Consider the following 20,156-nt stretch of genomic DNA (forward strand, 5'->3'; position numbering starts at 1 on the left):
GCTTGGTATACCAGAATGGAAATACACACACATACACATTTAGAGAAAGTTTCATTCTTTCATTTCATATTTAGAGTGTTGAATATTATTAAATGTTCACTATCACAGTACTACTTCTTTATAAGAAATGGTACAAGATATTGATTATTGCCTCTGTCGGTATTTACATTTTTTTCAAATTTTGTTATACTAGAATAAACTTCTTTGAACCTAGATCTTTCTCCATATCTCAGATCATTTCCTTAGGACACAGTCCAAGAGGTTATCTGATATACTTAATATAGATGATATAAAACTGATTTCCAGTGGCCAGTTAGAGGAGTAGGTTGTGACATATTTATCATTTTTTGAACAACACAACTTAATCGTGCAAAAAAAGTTTATCTGATATTCTGATTGTCTCTCCAATTGAGTCATTTAACGTGGAAAACCTGCATTGTTGAATTTGCAGTTTCCATTTGAAATATCTTCATAAACACTTATCTATGACACCAGCAGTGACTACACTGACTTTAAAGTTTTTTCTTAAAAAAAAAAAAAGTTTTGGAAGGGTTTTGAATTACATTTTTTATAGAATGTGTCTGTCACCTGTCAGGCAATGTGATTAAAAGCAGGAAAAATTGTTTATTTGCTTGATATAGAGCACAGCGTATTCCAAGCTAAAAACATGTTTGTGACCAAATTCATGTGCTATAAACTGCTAGCCTTAAGAATAAAATTATAAACTCTACTTTTATTTTATCTTATTTTGATTAAATTTAGAATGCAAATGAGACCTGGTTATACTTCAATATGTATGCCTTGAAATTAAGCTGTCAGTCCGAAAAGTAGTGACACTGCACTGTTTACAAAAAGCTTGATACTCTGGTTAAAAGAAACAAAGCTAAGCAATAAAAATAGGAAGAAAAACTCTCAAAGGCCATCAGATTGTTGAAAATAAAATCCCAAGCTCTTATCCAGCCTATAACACTGCCCCTGGTTGCATGAGCTGGCTCCTGGACCTCTCCAGGCCATCTCTGTCACTCTTGCCTGTGCTCCATCTTCCCAGTACTTTTATTTTCTTCATCATGCCTTCATTGCTTGTTCCCTCTAGCAGGGTACTTCCCCCAGACAGCCACATGACATACTCCCTTAAGATTTTTCAGAGCTCCTGAAAATAGGTTTTCCCTAACTACCCCCTTCACTTTTTTTCCTATAGCATTTCCCTGTAGCTGACATTATAAAAAATGTATACCTATTTATTGTCTTTCTTTCCAATGAAATCTAAGCTTTATTAGGAGAGAGACTTTTTATTTGCAAACCACTGCACTCCCATCACCTGGAACATTGTGTGTCATGGGATAGGTTCTCAGTATATACCAATGGAGTTATATGATATATTCACTGCTGGGGGCCAAAAGTGATGCAGTAGGATCTTTATAGTCTCCATTTGAAGTTACTTAATACTCAAACTTTGGTTGTGATACAGAAAAAATCAGTAAGGTATTGCATACATGAATGTATGTAATCAAGTGATAAAAATTTTAAAAATTAATGGCATTTATTGCATCTTTTGTATGTTGGAATACATACAGTTAGGTTATTTATTAAAATTTAACTAATTATTTCCCTGATAATTATACTCTACTTCCCATACCACTCTCTCCCCCTACCTACCACACTCAAATGCCTAAGTTCATTGCTTCAAGGGAGGAGTGAGACAGCAGAAAAGAGAATTCAAGTTTATTCTGGATGAAGACACCTCACATCTAAAGCCCTTAGGTAGAGGACATGTTAAGCATTGATGAAAATGGGGGAAAAAAATCATAAGAATGAGGAACATTTCTTCATTTTCTTGATTTTCCCTATACTAAATATCTGAAAAGTTTAGTAGGAGTGGGAAGAAAACAATAGAGTGATTCTCAAAATACAGAATAACCAGTACAAATCTGCTGTTGACCTGTCAAGCACATATGTTGGGTCTTCAGTGGCCATAACCACAAGTCTGTTCTAATTCCTGTGCATCTTTAAGTCCTTGGGAACTTCAGTCAAATCTCTAAGAAAAGAGATAAATCCCCAAGTGACTGATAACAAGTGTCTACTATTGCAGTAAAATGAGTATCTTAAATGAAGATTAAGTGGGTAATAGAAAAAAATTAAAATAATTGTATTTTTTGCACAACTAAGCTCTATACACTGCCTACCCACACTATATATACCCAGTGACAGGTCTTCTATGAAAGTAATATGAAGCTTATGCTTCAGGGTCTCTCTTGCACAAGTCCCTGGTTTCTAGAAGTGCATGCAGGTGTGGTATTTTCTGTAAACCAGTTTGTACAGATAGCATTTATCTATAAGTATTTCTATAAAATTGTCTAAAGAGACCTCAAAGGAAATAAATCTGAATTTTTAAGGATCAGGCTACTTGTTGCTGGTTCTCTTTTTACATATATATATATATATATATATATATATATGAAGGCAATGGCACCCCACTCCAGTACTCTTGCCTGGAAAATCCCATGGATGGAGGAGCCTGGTAGGCTGCAGTCCATGGGGTCACTAAGAGTCGGGCAAGACTGAACGACTTCGCTTTTACTTTTCACTTTCATGAATTGGAGAAGGAAATGGCAACCCACTCCAGTGTTCTTGCCTGGAGAATCCCAGAGACGGGGGAGCCTGGTGGCTGCCGTCTATGGGGTCACACAGAGTTGGACACGACTGAAGTGACTTAGCATAGCATAGGATAGCATATATATATATATATTTTTGAACATATTTATAATTACATAATTTTGTTTTCTTTTTGTAAAATAATGCCATCATGCTGGATAAACTTTAGGATCCACCCAACCTGGGCCCACCCTTGTTTGTGCTTGTATATACATATGAAAGAGAGAAAGTGTTAGTCTCTCAGTCGTGTCTGACTCTTTGCAACCCATGGACTGTAGCCCACCATGCTCCTCTGTCCATCGAATTCTTCAGGCAAGAGTACTGGAGTGGGTAACCATTCCCTTCTCCAGGGGATCTTCCTATTTTCTTCCTGTATGCAGTATAGTCATTATTTAAATGGCTTGCCATACTGATTTTCCCAGGGAAAAATTTTAAATGCAAAATCTACTACTGAAATCCCATTTTCATTTATTATGTGGGAAAAGCAACTACCCATAATTAGGCTGGGTTTCCCAGGTGGTGCAGTGGTAAAGAATCTGCCTGCCAGTGAAGGAGTCACAGGAGACGTTGGGTTCGATCCCTAGGTCCAGAAGATCCCCTGGAGGAGGAAGTAGCTACCCACTCCAGTATTCTTGCCTGGAAAATTCCATGGGGTTGCAAAGAATTGGACACAACTGAGCATGAGCACGAATAATTAGGCCAGAGGAAGTATTTTAAGTGATATTTTGATATTTTTATTTATCATAAAATAACTCAAAGAAATAGTAATTATCTGGGATAATGCAAATTTCCTTTAAATAAGTTTTTATAAATCTTATAAACATTTTTTTCATAGATTTTAAAAGTAATGACGTTTTGTGAATGATACCTCTGGAAGTGATTAAGTTTATTATCTTCAGTATTTCTCCAAAAATTCAAGTAAGAAAACTTGGAGGTGCAGCATGACCTGGGATTTCCTTTTTCTCCTGTGTAATGAAAGTATGTCTGGACAGTTATTCCAAAAGACCATTATTTGTAGACACCAACCATCCTTCTTCCATATGATCTTCTGAAGTTCTTCAGGAAAATCCTTTTAGCCTCAAAAACAGAGGATGCAGCCTCACCCAACAGCTATAAGACTCAGCAGGCTTCCTAACATTTAAATAGTGTGACTCCCTAAGAATTTCAGTCCTAAATTATCTTCTCCCTTTTCAGACATCTTGAGATCTTTAAAGACGATGCCTCAGGGTGAATCGCCGTTAAGTTCAGCATGTCACGCTTTCGTTGTAGCTATCTAATCTAGAGGATCAAAATCCCCCAGAACTTTCCAAACATGAGATGCCCAGCCTCAGCCACTTTAGGTGATTTTTTTGGGAGCCCCAAACACATTTAACACTCTTTCTGAGATTTTTCTTGTTTACACTGATGAAGCAGCGATACATCCCTCTCTCTCTCTTTTTTTTTAAACCTACTCTCACTTGCTTTTCTCTTCTGATGTTATACTTACAAGGTAATTTTCACTTAATCCTTTTCAGGTTTAATATCTACATTTGGCTATCTTTAAAAAATATTTTTAAGCCTGTTTGTTTTTTTTTTTGGATGGTGATGTCAATTATATAAAAGATGATTACAAACTGAGAAAATACAAACAAATGAAGGTCCTCATTTAGTTGTTTCATAGGTACTAAGTCTAATCTGTTACAGGCACTTTGAAGCCAGATGACCAATATAGAGCACACACGTTCACCTTTATTCTTATCCCAGCTCTCTCAGTAGTAGTTTTTCACGTAACAATAGTAGTAGGAAAGGATTATGCCTATCTTTTTTGAGTTATGACCATCACATACCTTGGATTTATAAATATTTTCTTTGTGGAAAAATCATAATAGGAAAAACGTTATGAATGTGTTTTTCATGAGTTAAAAAAATATAGAAATCGAGAGAATTGTTTGTATATCTTGGTCTGTTTTGATGAAAGGTTGGTGGAATTTCAGTTTCTTGAAGAGTACTTGGAGGAGGGCAGTGACAAGAAAAATGTAGAATTTCACAATTTAAAGTGATAGTGGTGCCAATTTTGAAATTTCTAAAACTCCCCAAAGAAATAAAAATATGAATGATTACTCCACGAAAAAGAAGTCTTCAGCTTGTCATGCTAATTATTCTATTTAATAGAGGAAAATATTTGCAATTACGGTAAGGCAAACTAGAGAACTGTTAAAATATCAGTCTAGAGGTTACTGGTAAAATGCTATGTATAAGAAAACAATGTACAAAAACTACCCCCCAAAATCTACAATTCTGCGGGAAAACATGTGGAGTACTCACAATGGAACAGAGTCTGTAAAGGAATACTGAAAGATATAAGGCAAACTAGATCACATATACAGGCATACTTCATTTTGTTGTCTTTGGGGATATTGTGATTTTTACAAATTGAAGTTTTGTAGCAACCTTGTGTTGAGCCTCTATAGGTGCCATTTTTCCAACAGCATTTGCTCATTTCATGTCTCTGAGTCACGTTTTGGTATTTTTCAGAATTTTCAAACCTTTTCATTTCATTGTTAAGGTAGTCTGTTATCACTGATATTTGATGTTACTATTGTATTGGGGGTGCCACAAATTGCACCTGTATAAGATGGCAAACTTAATAAATGTGAGTGTTCTGACTTCTCTATCTACCAGTCTCAAGTCTCTATCCTCAGGCCTCCTTATTCCCTAAGACACAACATTAATGAAATTAGGCCAATTAATAACCCTACAATGACCTCTAAATGTTCAAATGAAGAGTCGCACATCTCTGACTTTAAATGAAAAGCTAGAAATCATTGAGTTTAGTGAGAAAGGCAGGTCAAAAGCTGAGATAGGCTGAAAGCTAGACTTCTTGCACCAAATAGTTAGCTGAGGAAAGTTTCCTGAAGTAAATCAAAAGCACTGCCCTAAACATCCTGCTAATGGAGAAAGTCTGAGTGGTCTGGATAGAAGAGAAAACCAGCCACAACATTCCCTTAAGGCAAAGCCTAAATCCAGGGCAGAGCCCTAACTCTCTTCAACTCTATAAAGGCTGAGAGAGGTGAGGAAGTTTCAGAAGAAAAATTTAGAACTAGCAGAGATTGGTTCATGAGGCTTAAAAAAAGTTGTCTCCACTCACAGACTTAGAAAATGAACTTATGGTTGCCAGAGTAGTGGGGAAGCATGGGGAGCGGGAGGGACAGTTAGGGAGTTTGGAATGGACAGGTACACACGGCTATATTTAAAATGAATAACCAACAAGGACCTACTGTATAGCACAGGGAACTCTGCTCAATGTGGCAGCCTGGATGGGGTGAGGGGGAGAATAGATACATGTATATGTATGGCTGAGCCCCTTTGCTGTCCACCTGGAAATATCACAATATTGTTAATTGGCTATACTGCAATATAAAATAAAAAGTTCAAACGTTAAGTGTGTATATATATATATATATATATATATATATATATAATATATATATATATAATTTTAAAAAGTAAAGAAAAAAGTCATCTCCATAACATAAAAGTTCAGATAAAGCAGCAAGTATGAATGTAGAAACTGCAGCATGTTATCCAGAAATTCTAGCTAAGATAAGTACTGAAGGTAGCTGTACTAAACAGCAGATTTTCAGTATAAATGAACATCTTTATATTGGAAGAAAATGCCATCTGGGATTTTCATAACTAGAGAGGAGAAGTCAGTGCCTGGCTTCAAAGCTTGTAAGGCCAGTCTGTCTCTCTTATGAGGGGCTAATACACCTGGTCACCCAAGAGCTCTGATGAAAATGTACAATGAGGTTAATGTCATGCCTGTTAATACAAGATCCATTCTGCAGCCAGTGTGATATGATAGCACACAGATAATCTGAGCATCTCATTAATAAGTGATTGGAATATGAGCATTTAACAAAATGACTATTTACAAAAAGCTCATATGTAATTCCTGCACTAAAAGAATGATACTTTATTGTCTTTGCTCTAGTATAGCAATTGCCCTAAAATGGCTTCTGATTTCAGTGGACAATATTAGTCTTTTTTCAGGACGGTGGACAAGAAGTCTTTCTTTTTTTCTTCATTCATTTGAATTTTTTTGAGGAATAATTGAAAATATAATTATATGTATTTTAAATGTACATATATACATTACATATATTCCTCCCCTACCCACTACAGAGAGCAGATAGAGTGAGTTTGCCAAAGAAACTCAAAACTTTAACACTTTCCTTCATGGCATGCAAAATTCTGTTCCCATTCAGCTGGTGACTTGATGAGAGTCCTTGACCCTAATCTACTTTAGTGCTCCTGCAAAGCAGAACATTTATCCCAAGGCCAGGCTATACATCAGGCAAAAAAACCTCACTTTTTACTCTCAAATTGTGTGCTGGGGTTGGGGGTGAGAAAGAGAGGTTGTTGAAGTTGGGGAACTCCTTGAGCACCTCCTAACAGTTGACTGTGTGATTCACCCTGCTCTCAACCTGTGCTCTTTCTTCTGTGAATACACAGGGTTATAGAAACAGCCCTTTGGTGAGCTTATGGGGTATGCATTCCATTGGGGAAGGAGATGAGCAGCCATCAGAAAATTCTCACCTGCACCTTAGTGAAAGTGATTCTCCAAAAGTTTCAAAAGCCCCTGTTAGAATATCTGGGAGACACAGAATATACAGAGTGATAATTTGATATGCACATATATTTTGGAATGATTACCAGGATCAAGATAGTTCATATATATATCATCTCAAGTAGTTAACTCTTTTTTTGTATGTATGGTGAGAATGCTTATAATATAATCTTAGCAACTTTTAAGTACTCAATATCATTAAATGTAGTTAATACCATATTATTAACTATAGTCACCATACTGTACTTTAGATCCTCTGAACTTATAATTGAAAGTTTGTACCATGTGACCTACATCTCCCCAATTCCCCCCTCCTAGCCCCTGGCAACCACCAGTATAGACAATGGAATATTATTCAGCCACGAAAAAGATGGAAATTCTGCCATTTGTGACATCATGGATGAACCTGCAGGGCACTGTGCTAAGTGAAATAAGCATGACAGAAAAGGACAAATACTGTTGCTACCACTTATATGTGGAATCTAAAAATTTTTAAATCTGATTTCATAGAGACAATTTCAGCCTTTAATGATCCCATTAGACCTCACTCTGTACTTTAAAACACATCTTTACTCAGAAATTGAGGCAACTGTTTTGCTAATATTTATTTCTTTATACACCATCCTAGACTGTGTTGGAATGGTTCTTTTCCCATGTTAGGGCATCTAATACTCATTACAGAGGTTTCTCAAGTAATAAAAGAGTATAAGAGCATGACTTTCCACTGTGGTACTCTGTAGGAAACTCCTTCCTTGATCATTCTAGGAAGAGCCTAGATTTGTATAGCACTGAAATTGTAAGCACTCTATGTATATGTTTAAGTATAATCAACAAAGTTTTATAAGTATTTTGATACGAAGTGCAGATTTCAGATTGGATCTTAAATGAGTTTGACTTGGAATTGTGCAGAAATCATGGATGCCATGATCATGACTGTTATCTAAATCAGAGAGAGGCACCTCTTTTGTCTCCAGTGGAGTGAGGTTTTGCTGCACATTGGTTTTTATCCATTTACATACTTCATTTGAATTTCAAGTAGCGTATCACTCTAGCATTAGCCAAGGCAAATCTCTTGAGTTACTGTTTTATTCTAAAAACTCTAAATTCCTTGCAAAACTTCTATTTCCCTAGAATGGTTTTTTTCCTACTTTCAGAGAAAATTAAGCTCAATTGTCTTCTCTCTTCTCAAAACTGCAAAATTCCCTCCTCCAGGGGTCTAATTGATGGCCTCACTTCATATTTTACAGGACAGAAAGCTGAAACCATCACATCAAACTCCTCACCCCACCCATTTTTACACCACCAAACCTGTTAGTTTGCTTGACTGAATTCATACCATCTTTGTCTGATCCTCAGAAAGGGAGGATCCTCCACTGGTTTCGAGCTCACGTCTCCTTAAGGGCTTCAGTCTTAGAGATTTCCACCACAATTCACTACATCGTTTCTTTCTCACACGTAGATGTTTACTGTCAGTATGAATTTTTCTAATATTCTTAACTTTAAAAATAAAGTATAATAACGATTCCTTAATTGTACACTTTCTTCCAGCTATCACTCCATTTCTTTTAACTCTTCATAGCAAAACTCGAAAGACTTGCCTACAATCACCATTTTACTTGTTTTCCTCCTATATACTCCTCAAGCAGTGCAAATATGACTTACACTTTACCTCTGTTCTAAAGATGTCAATAAAATTTTACTTACTGCAGGGATAAGTTTCCTGTTAAAAGATCAGTGGCTTAAAGAAAGCAGCTATGCATGAATACTTTGTACAGTTCCTAAATACTAAACACTTTACAATTTAGTTTGGTAAAATGTCTCCCAGTAAGAAGTTTATTTCTTTTAAAAATTTACTAAATGTTGTCCTTTAAAATTTCATCTTTATTTCAATTTACACTTCTTATTGCACTTTTATTAGAAGCAGCTTACCAGAAGCACAGCATTGAACAAAACAGTCAAAGAAATGATGAAAGAAAGAACATTTTGTAAAGGTCACAAATAATGAAAGTTACTCAGCATGAATCACAAAATAAGTAGAGACTTAAAAAACCAAGGGAACTGGATTATTTCTACTGATACAATTAACGCTACCAGAATTATTATGGCTACTAAAGTTAAATTTTATCCTGGATTTTTAATTTAAAAAAAAACTTAGTTTTTTTTTTAAAAATAATTTGGGACTTATAGAAAAGTTCCAAAGATAGTACAGAGAGTTTCCACCTACCCCTCACTGTTTCCCCGGATGTTAACATCTTATATTACCTCGGTATTATTATCTGCAATAAACTACAAGATGCTACAGGTTTATCTTGTATATACCCTGCCTTGAAGGGGCCAACTAGAATACAGTTTTTATCAGACATTTCTCCAAGGTTCCCTGGTTCCTTTTATTGGAGAACGGTATTAGAAATCTGGGTGCTGGTGGTGCTCATTACTTCTGGGTTGTCACTGTTGTCACGGCCAGGGCCTCTCAGTGGAGAGGGCTATGAAACATATGTCGGTATGCTGACCCATGTGGGTCTCCCAAGTGGCTCAGTGGTGAAAAATCTGCCTGCCAATACAGGAGGCATGTATCCGATCCCAGGGTTGGGAAGATCCCCTGGAGTAGGAAATGGCAACCCGCTTCAGTGTTTTTGCCTGGAGAATCCCATGGACAGAGAAGCTTGGCAGGCCACAGTCCATAGGGTTGCAAAGAGTTGGACATGACTGAGAGACTAAACAACAACAATACTGACACATGTATACACACTTGTCTGTAATTATGTCTGCATTTATCCACCTCTGTATAATTTATGCTAACCAAATAGGGGTTCATAGTGATATCTCCAACTCTAATTCAGTACTACAGAGTTTGTCTAATCTTTCCTCCTTGAATAGCTATAATTTCCTCCTCTAACAATAAGAAACCTGGTTTTCACCATCCTTCATCCATTTATTTATTTATGCATCCTGAGACATATATATAAAAAAGCAGATTGAGAATTATTAGTTAACCTGAATCCTTGTGAGAAAGAAATTTACCAGCCACAGTTTTTAGATATACTTCTTTTGTCTTTAGCCAAACAGTTGCTCTTCAAAACACTGTTTGACAAAGTTATTTAGCCAACTTCTTTTCCTCTCACTTGCTTCAGTGAGGTTATGTCACACGTTTTTAGTAGTTTCATTTCTCATAGTGTGTATTCCTTCTTGAGATCTCCTGACATCCTGGTTGAATTTCTTTTAGTTTGCATATATTAAAGTTTATTCTTTTAGATGTACAATGTTGTGAGTTTTGACAAATGCACTGAATCATACATCCACCACTCCAATAGCATTTAGAGTAGATCTATCACCCTAAAATTCTACAGGTTTTTTGTTTGTTTGTTTGTTTGTTTTGAGAGAGGAAACCACTATGAGAAAGCACACAGGAAAAAATCTTTTCTCTCAAATATTTGGCTCTATCTGATGATGTTAAGTTAAATTTTATTTCCATATTTCTAAAAACATTTTTAAAATTTTGCAGATACACTAAGAATTCATAATTATAAGCTTTTAAACAATATTCATGAGTGTGACTATCAATTACTACTTACTAATCTCAAAGGATGAGCCTCCCAGGTGGCTCAGTGGTAAAGAATCTGTCTGCCAATACAGGAGATGTGGGAGATGCGGATTTGATCCCTGGGTCAGGAAGATCCCCTGGAGGAGGAACTGGCAACCGTCTCCAGTATTCTTGCCAGGAAAATTTCAAGGACAGAATAGCCTGGTGGGCTACAGTCCATGGGATCATAAAGAGTTGGACACAACTGAGCTACTGAGCATGCATGCAGTCTCAGGGGATAACATCTGAGAACCAAACCTTATCTCTTATTTAGAGAGCAACTCACTGTAGAAAAGAAAAGAGAGGCTATTCCATATGATCCAAGATCTTAATGGGGTTGTATATCATTGATCTCAGTCCCTCACAGTTTTGGTCATATGTGTCAGCTGAGAAAGATAGTCCCTAAAATATCTGGGTCATTATATCTTTGTAAAGAGTAATCAAAAGAACCAGTCATTCAAAATCAAAGCTGTACTTTGATTCTAGACAGAGATCCATAAGCAACAGCCTCTTCAGCTAATATCACCCAGATCAATGGGTAGCTGAGGGTGGAAGTACTGTCCCTACTGCAGCATATCCTGTTTTTATATTTTGTACTTTTTTTTTTGATTTGTTGTTATTTTGTCTGTTCTCCTCAGAGACTTACAATTCAATTTTAGGGGCTTGAATTACTAACATAACTGCCATATAGCTGACAGAAGTCCAAGGTGGGACTACAGCCACCTTACTAGATGAAAGGTGACTCTTAAATATCATGAAAGAATCTTGAGATGTGGGTTCTCAATTTCCATCATCAGCTATACCAAGTTCAGTTCAGTTCAGTTCAGTCACTCAGTCGTGTCTGACTCTTTATGACCCCCTGGACTGCAGCGCACCAGGCTTCCCTGTCCATCACCAACTCCCGGAGTTTACTCAAACTCATGTCCCTTGAGTCGGTGATGTCATCCAACCATTTCATCCTCTGTTCACTTCTCCTGCTGCCTTGAATCTTTCCCAGCATCAGGGTCTTTTCCACTCAGTTCTTCACTGGTGGCCAAAGTATTGCAGTTTCAGCTTCAACATCCTTCCAATGAATATTCAGGGCTGATTTCTTTTAGGATGGGCTGGTTGGATCTCCTTGCAGTCCGAGGGACTCGCAAGAGTCTTCTCCAACACCACAGTTCAAAAGCATCAGTTCTTTGGCACTCAACTTTCTTTATGGTCCAACTCTCACATCCATACATGACTACTGGAACGACCATAGCTTTGACTAGACTGACCTTTGTTGGCAAAGTTACGTCTCTGCTTTTTAATATGCTGTTTATAGATTGGTCATAGCTTTTCTTCCAAGGAGCAACCATCTTTTAATTTCATGGCTGCAGTCACCATCTGCAGTGGTTTTGGAGCCCCAAAAAATAAATTCTGTCACTGTTTCCATTGTTTCCCCATCTATTTGCCATGAAGTGATGGGACCAGATGCCATGATCTTAGTTTTCTGAATGTTGAGTTTTAAGCCAACTTTTTCACTCTCTTTTCACTTTCATCAAGAGGCTCTTTAGTTATTCTTTGCTTTTTGCCATAAGGGTGGTATCATCTGCATATCTGAGGTTATTGATATATCTCCCAGCAGTCTTGATTCCAGTTTGTGCTTCATCCAGCCCAGCATTTTGCATGATGTACTCTGCATAGAAGTTAAATAAGCATTGTGACAATATACAGCCTTGATGTACTCCTTTTCCTATTTGGAACCAGTCTGTTGTTCCATGTCCAGTTCTAACTGTTGCTTCTTGACCTGCATACAGATTTCTCAAGAGGCAGGTAAGGTGAACTGGTATTCCCATCTCTTTCAGAATTTTCCACAGTTTATTGTGATCCACACAGTCAAAGGCTTTGGCATAGTCAATAAAGCAGAAATAGATGTTTTTCTGGAACTTTCTTCCTTTCTCGATAATCCAACGGATGCTGGCCATTTGATCTCTGGTTCCTCTGGCTTTTCTAAATCCAGCTTGAATATCTTGAAGTTCACAGCTCATGTACTGTTGAAGTCTGGCTTGGAGAATTTTGAGCATCACTTTGCTTGTGTGTAAGTTGAGTACAATTGTGCAGTAGTTTGAACATTCTTTGGCATTGCCTTTCTTTGGGATTGAAATAAAAAGTGACCTTTTCCAGTCCTGTGGCCACTGCTGAGTTTTCCAAATTTGCTGGCATATTGAGTGCAGCACTTTCACAGCATCATCTTTCAGGATTTGAAATAGCTCAGCTGGAATTCCATCACCTCCACTAGCTTTGTTCGTATATAAGGCACACTTGAACCAAATTACCATGCACCAAAACAGTGATGCTATATATCGCTATTTGTTGCAAAAATTTAGTTGTAAACTCTATGTGAGCTCCTGCTCTGCACCTTTTTAGCTCAATGACTTTGGAAAGTTAACTTCTCTGAACTTGTTTCCTGTCTTCCATTTTAATATGGTTTTTATGTAGAACAACTGAGAAATTACACTTTGATATACTTGATAGTGCTTATGTGTATTTTATTTCCATAGATGGTTGCTTGAATAATGGGGTTAGAGATAAAGAGGCTACTGAAGCTAGGAAAGAAAAATTAACATTATACTTTGAGTAAAGCAGCAGGGTAGGAAGCTTCCTAGGCCCCTCCAATGAAAACATCCAATACCCCTAGTTCTCCCGAGAACACAGCTTGAGACTAGTGTGTTGTGAACTTGGTCTGTGATACATCCATCTCCGAAACCTCGTTGTTCAGTTAAGAAATAGATATAAAGTGCTTAATAAGCTTTGCAAACTAAAAGTCTAAACCTCTCATTTTACTGTTGAAGAGACTGAAGTCAAGGTAAATTAAGATAGTGAACTTCATAGCAGCTGATACAGGATGGCTACAATCCAATCTATTGTAAATTTATTATTCTTTTTTTGTTCACAACATGGTAGAATGAGCACTGCTGAAGGTCGGTTTTGGACGAACAGAACTCACCAAAATTTTTTGGCCTGCCATTTAGCTATTAGGCTCCCATTATATTTTTTTCCCCCTCTCTTCTTTTCCACACCTATCCTTTTAAGGAACGGCCACCAGATGTCTTTTTAAAAGTATAGTTTGGCATCTGTCACAATTTAATGCAGTTAAATTCTGTGCATAATTAGGAGACAATTATAATATTGCATAAAGACCATGAGGGCCTACACAGAACTGTCCTGTAGAAATTCCATATTGGACTGAAAATAATCGATGCTGAGAAATTAAATTTAAAGGTTCAGTTTTGCCTGCTTATTTGATAGAATTGTTCACTTTGCCCACCATCTCATGGAAGACTAGAGCAATATTGTATTGCTCTCTTCTATATGCTAATAGGACCAATATTTGCATAAATTAAAATTGTAACAATTCCATTTTCTGGGAACTACACTGCGTGCGTGCGTGCGTACGTGCGTGTGTGTGTGTGTGTGTTAAGTTGCTTCAGTCGTGTCTGACTCTTTGCGACCCCATGGACTGCACCCTGCCAGGCTCCTCTGTCCATGGGCTTCTCCAGGCAAGAATACTGGAGTGGGTTGCCACGTCCTTCTCTGGGGGATCTTCCTGACTCAGGGATTGAACGCCTCTCTTATGTCGCCTCCATTGGCAGGCAGGTCCTTTGCCACTAGCGCCACCTGGGAAGCCCCAGTGGAACTACACTACCAGCTGGATTTTCACCTATAATCATATATTTTTCAAATTAATTATTTGACTCCCTATCTTAATCAAGTCCAACCTTTCTCTTTAGAGGCCTTTTACTCCTCCAGATGGCAAATTACCCATGTCATCTGGGGATTAACACAGTTCAAAGTAGTTGGAGGCGGTTGTATCAGTCAGAGTTCTAACCAAAAAACAGAAATGCTGGGGTGATATGCATATTAACAGGTGACTTATATAGGGACCTGATAGTGTGTAATTGTAGGAGCTGTTTAAAGAGTCTTCATAAGACTTTTTTTTTTTTTTTTTGTCTTTGCTTGAGTTGCTGGAGCCCAAAGCCAGCAGCATCTAGGAAAGAGAGATGGATGTGAAGTAGGGAAAGCAAGGATGGACTGGAAGCCATGAGGAATAGCTGGACCCCACAGGGACAGACTGGAACTTGTGTTGATCTTTCACTGCCCCTAGACCTCCAACTCTGATGACGTGAGTGCTCTGCAGAAGTGGGCACTCTCTTTTATGGAGCTGGTGAAGCTGAAAGATAGGAAGGGACGCTGGTGCAGCTGTTGCCCAGGCTTGCTGCCTGACACTAAGGTAAGCCAGCAGATCACATGCCCTTGAGCCTACTTTCGGAGAATAAAACAAATACTTTACCTTTGGCTTCCAAATCTTTCTCCAAATGCCTCTTATAGCACAAGCAATCTCAGAACCATGCAGAGGACTCTGAACAAAGTTTTAGCTCATAATACAAATCCTGCACAGAGGTAAACTTGCTTCTAAACAGCAGGTGAAAAAAGAATTGGGTAATTAATCTGCTCTTGCTGTTGTTCTTACCACCACTTGAGTGTCACCAGAAGTTCCACATGTTCTTTCCAATGTTGTGTTGATTTTGTTGTTAGTATACATCCCATCCAACTGTGCAGGGCTACCCCAAACTTGGGATTCTAGTTCAAAACTGTTTTGTGTCTTGTTTTAAACCACAGTGCTTGGTTCAAAGTCATTGGGTTCTTTGGGGACTTTTAAGGTCCTTTCCTGACAGCAGGCCTTGGTAAGGACTGCCACTTGCTCACAGATCCCCAGGCAGTTGTCCCTAACTTTGAATCTCAGTGAGTAGGAACTCGGTCAAGTTATTTTCCATTCAAAAGTCTAATCTCATTATGTAGATTTCTCAACTTGCTCCCAAGGGGCCATGAACCATATCCACTTTAAGGAGTATTATTAAAGTAAAATCATGGTCAGGCCACAGAATGTCGTCTTATACCCTTCCTCCCCAGCAAATATCTGCAAAGAAGGGTGTGTTATACTTCACAGGGGTGTTGGGGGAAAGGCAAGCCTCTGCATTCCCTTACACAAAAAACAGGTGTAAAACAAAACATTACTATTGAACAGTAACTGGAAATCCAGTACCCCAAACTGACATTAAATAAGGTTTAAAACAAGATATTTTTAATTGCAGCTTAACCTTTTATAAACAGTTGAAGAAGGTGTGAAGCAATGCATGTGTGTCTAATGGGATATTTCTTCCAATATTATCAAAGTTATCGATAAGTATAAACAACTCATTAGTGTAACATTAAATTATTATTATATATTTTCACATATTAGAAATTCTTATATTCCTGGTTGGTATCATAGGAGATGGTAGTCCCAAGAGGACTTTCTAGAAGGTAATCCTGTGGGAATTCTCAAGCCATGAAAATTTAAGAGAATTGAAAGTGCAGAGTATACAATGCTATGTGATTAAGTTTAATTCTTGCCACCCTCTATGTGCTCAAATTAATCACTATTAACATATGAATTCAGAAAATGTGGACAAAGCAAGTTATTTTTTCTAGAATGATGAATTATCTTGTTAGGAATTTATCTACCCACCTCTCCCCTTTTCCTTTTCTGTGATAGAGAATGAGAGTCTGTGAATGTGTGTGTGTAAGCATGTGTGTATGATCAAGTGTCCATATTCAAGGAACAAGACCATGCTTTGTTTTATTTTAAAGAATAAACATATTTCTGAATTTTTCAGCTCATCTGAAGAAACTAATCTTTAAACTTCTAAAAGTGAAAAAATGAGGAAACCAGAAGGGAAAGAGACATGTGTACCCCAATGTTCATCGCAGCACTGTTTATAATAGCCAGGACATGGAAGCAACCTAGATGTCCATCAGCAGATGAATGGATAAGAAAGCTGTGGTACATATACACAATGGAGTATTACTCAGCCATTAAAAAGAATAAATTTGAATCAGTTCTAATGACGTGGATGAAACTGGAGCCTATTATACAGAGTGAAGTTAGCCAGAAAGAAAAACACCAATACAGTATACTAATGCATATTTATGGAATTCAGAAAGATGGTAACAATAACCCTATGTACGAGACAGCAAAAAAGACACTGATGTATAGAACAGTCTTATGGACTCTGTTGGAGAGGGAGAGGGTGGGAAGATTTGGGAGAATGGCATTGAAACATGTATAATATCATGTATGAAATGAGTTGCCAGTCCAGGTTCTATGCACGATACTGGATGCTTGGGGCTGGTGCACTGGGACGACCCAGAAGGATGGTATGGGGAGGGAGGAGGGAGGAGGGTTCAGGATGGGGAACACATGTATACCTGTGGCGGATTCATTTCGATATTTGGCAAAACTAATACAATATTGTAAAGTTTAAAAATAAAATAAAATTTAAAAAAATAAAAAATAAAAGTGAAAAAAGGGCCATTTTCAGAGTATCAGAAATGAGAAGGTAGATTCAATAAGGCTATTAATTTTTTCACCAGAATTATGAAATTTAGAAGTCAATCATAAGAGAACAAAGGAAAAGAGGCATAGCTAAACTCCTTATTTATTCTTATAGATATAAGGGGTAAAGAGGGAAGAGTAAAGAAACCAAGTGAAGGAGGAAGAATGTGAAGAAGGAAAGGGGGAAGGCACAGGAGGGAGATGGAAGAGGCAATTTCTACTGTGGAAAGCAGATCAAAGACAACAAGCTAATCTAGTAAACTAAATCTTAAAGTCCAGCCTTCTGAGGTGAAGCCCAGCTGGAGCTGGAGTGCAAGGCTTTCAGGATAGCAGGCACTGCACACAGTCTTATTTCTCTTCCTCCTCCAACACATCTGAGGTACTGGAAGACTCATCTGAGTTGGTTTCCACCACCTTGATTCCAGTAGCTCCCTAGTGCGGGCAATGTCCTGTGTCAGGTGATGCATGAGGAACCAAAGCATGTGGCTTTCGAACAGATTAGTATGGTGCTGTCTGTCTTTATCTCGTCCCTGCTTGTTCCTTTTAACCACACTGTTTAAGCCAGCAAGGCAAGTGATAACTTTAGCTGTGGGTACCCAGATCTTAGCATCGCGGTCTAGGCCGCTGGTCGCTATCACAGGTAGGTAAGGATGGGCTTCAATACAGTTAATAGTCCCTCCTTTATCCCCTTCCATGTACTGAACAATCTGGCAGGATGACTTCTCCCAGAACATGTGCCCGCAATCACTGCCACTCATGACGAACTCACTTCTGGGACCGTAGAAATTGACACCTTTGACTGTGGCATTATTTCTGTGCCCCTTGTGTCTTTTCACATATTGGGCTCCATCACCATGAGAGGAATTGAAGAGGTAAATATCCTCATCATTGTAACTGGCCAGGAGCTCTGTGCCATTGTGATTGTACACAAGGCAGGTGATGTGAGCTTTAGCATCACAGTTGAGCAGGTGATGAGGACAGAATTTCTTGAGTATTCCATTATTATCACTCTCATTAATCTTCCTCTGGTCATAAATTCTTACAAACTGATCTCATCCCCCCACTGCAAAATGGTAATTATTGGCAGGATTCACATAGATCGAATACAGCCCCACTCTTTTCTCCTTCTCTCTGGTTACCACCACTTTTGAAGCTGGCTGGCCTTGTCTGAGATCAATGGCAAAGACAATTGCATCTTCACCTGAAGTGAGGAACTTAAAAGGGGAGTCAGGATGCAGACCCAACTTGTGGGAGGCTCCCCTGTGCTGGGCCACACATTTAGTTTTCTCACGGTGTGGGAGAGCAGACAGCTCGGCTATGCAGATCTGCCCATCGCAGCCACACATGGCCAGGGTGGTATCACCACAGTGGGGAAGGAACTTGGCCTGATAAACATTATTTCTGTGACCACTCTCAAACTCCAGTACTGGCTGCCGATGCACCCAGTCCCACAATATCACTTTCAGGTCATCACTGCTAGTGGCCAGCCAGGTGCCATGCTGGTTACAGTGCACAGTGTTAACACAAACATTGTGGCCTGCAAGCCAATACTGCAGGTGGAAATGCTGCACAAAGACTCTTGACCCACAGGCCTCATACACAAAGTGGGCACTTGAACCCAGCTGCTGCTCTCGAAGAGCATTCAGGACTTTCCAACGTGGGTTGGGGAGGGTGGATATCTCGGAAGCTACCCGTTCCTCCAGGGCCCAATCCTTGGCATATAAATACTGGGCTTGGGCTTGGTTAGCCTCACGGCACTGTACCTGAGGCCACTTTTCTTGTGCCAATGCTTCCTTCACTTCTCCTTCCTCTCCTGGCTCTCCTAACTGGTACTGGAACTGGTTTCTATCACCTGTTAAGAAATGTCCAGCATCTCCCATACTTTCCAAATCAATGTTTTTATTGATCCTTGCTGTGTCGGCACCTTGATTTGCTCTGCCGGGCTGGCCAGGGCTGCCACCATCGCCAGCACTCCCACCATTTCTGGTCACTTCCGCATTGGTGCCACCTGCCTCCGATCTGGAATGCTCCTCGGAGTTTCTCTGTATCTCAGATTGGCTGTCTTTGATGCTCACGTAGTCAGACATCTCTTAAGGATGCGTGCTCTAGTCTGTCTGGAAAAAAAAAAAGTTTTTGAACCCTGCAGAAGACAGTAGGCCGGCAGTGAAAAAGCTACAACCAGCAGCACCAAGGAGAAGGCAATGGCACCCCACTCCAGTACTGTTGCCTGGAAAATCCCATGGATGGAAGAGCCTGGTGGGCTGCAGTCCATGGGGTCGCTAAGAGTCAGACACGACTGAGTGACTTCACTTTCACTTTCCACTTTCATGCATTGGAGAAGGAAATGGCAACCCACTCCAGTGTTCTTGCCTGGAGAATCCCATGGACAGAGAAGCCTGGTAGGCTGCAGTCCATGGGGTCGCACAGAGTCGGACACGACTGAAGCGACTTGGCAGGCAGCAGCACCAAACAGAGAAGGCAATGCCGCCCCACTCCAGTACTCTTGCCCAGAAAATCCCAGAGATGGGGGAGCCTGGGGGGCTGCTGTCTATAGGGTCGCACAGAGTCGGACACAACCGAGCGACTTAGCAGCAGCAGCACCACCACCAAAATGCAAACGGTAAAATGCAAAGGGGTGGGGCAAGCGCCGCCTAAGGCATTACGAGTACGGGAGCTGGTAAGGTTCAAAAGACTTCATCTCATTTAGTGTCTTGCGTCATTTCGAGACTGCCTAGATTTTTCCAGAACCTAAGCCATGTCCCCGGAAGACATCTTGTATTGTCCGCTGTTGCGCATACCGTTCTACTGAGTGTGATACAGATCGTGCTTTGAAGAACAATTTTATTAGAAAGTCATCTGCAAAGGTACTCCTCAGGCAAAACGGCTATGGTAAGACTCTCAGTTCTTTTTTTAAA

At 39.1% G+C, this 20,156-nt stretch overlaps 1 protein-coding gene and 1 pseudogene across 2 annotated transcripts in view; one reads left to right on the forward strand and one right to left on the reverse strand.

Annotated features, from left to right (window-relative positions):
* Window positions 1-17,562: 17,562 nt before the first annotated feature.
* LOC129640194 (DDB1- and CUL4-associated factor 8-like) lies at window positions 17,563-19,328 on the reverse strand (annotated as a pseudogene).
* Window positions 19,329-20,009: 681 nt separating this feature from the next.
* LOC129639244 (serine/threonine-protein phosphatase 4 regulatory subunit 3-B-like) overlaps window positions 20,010-20,156 on the forward strand; it is a 268,516-nt gene continuing 268,369 nt past the window's right edge. For both annotated transcript variants that reach the window (XR_008708297.1, XM_055564287.1), the window contains exon 1: window positions 20,010-20,130. The gene's annotated coding sequence lies outside the window, so the exon portion shown is untranslated. The remainder of the gene's footprint in view (window positions 20,131-20,156) is intronic.

The sequence above is a fragment of the Bubalus kerabau genome, chromosome X, assembly GCF_029407905.1.
Source record: "Bubalus kerabau isolate K-KA32 ecotype Philippines breed swamp buffalo chromosome X, PCC_UOA_SB_1v2, whole genome shotgun sequence".
Lineage (NCBI taxonomy): Eukaryota > Metazoa > Chordata > Mammalia > Artiodactyla > Bovidae > Bubalus > Bubalus kerabau.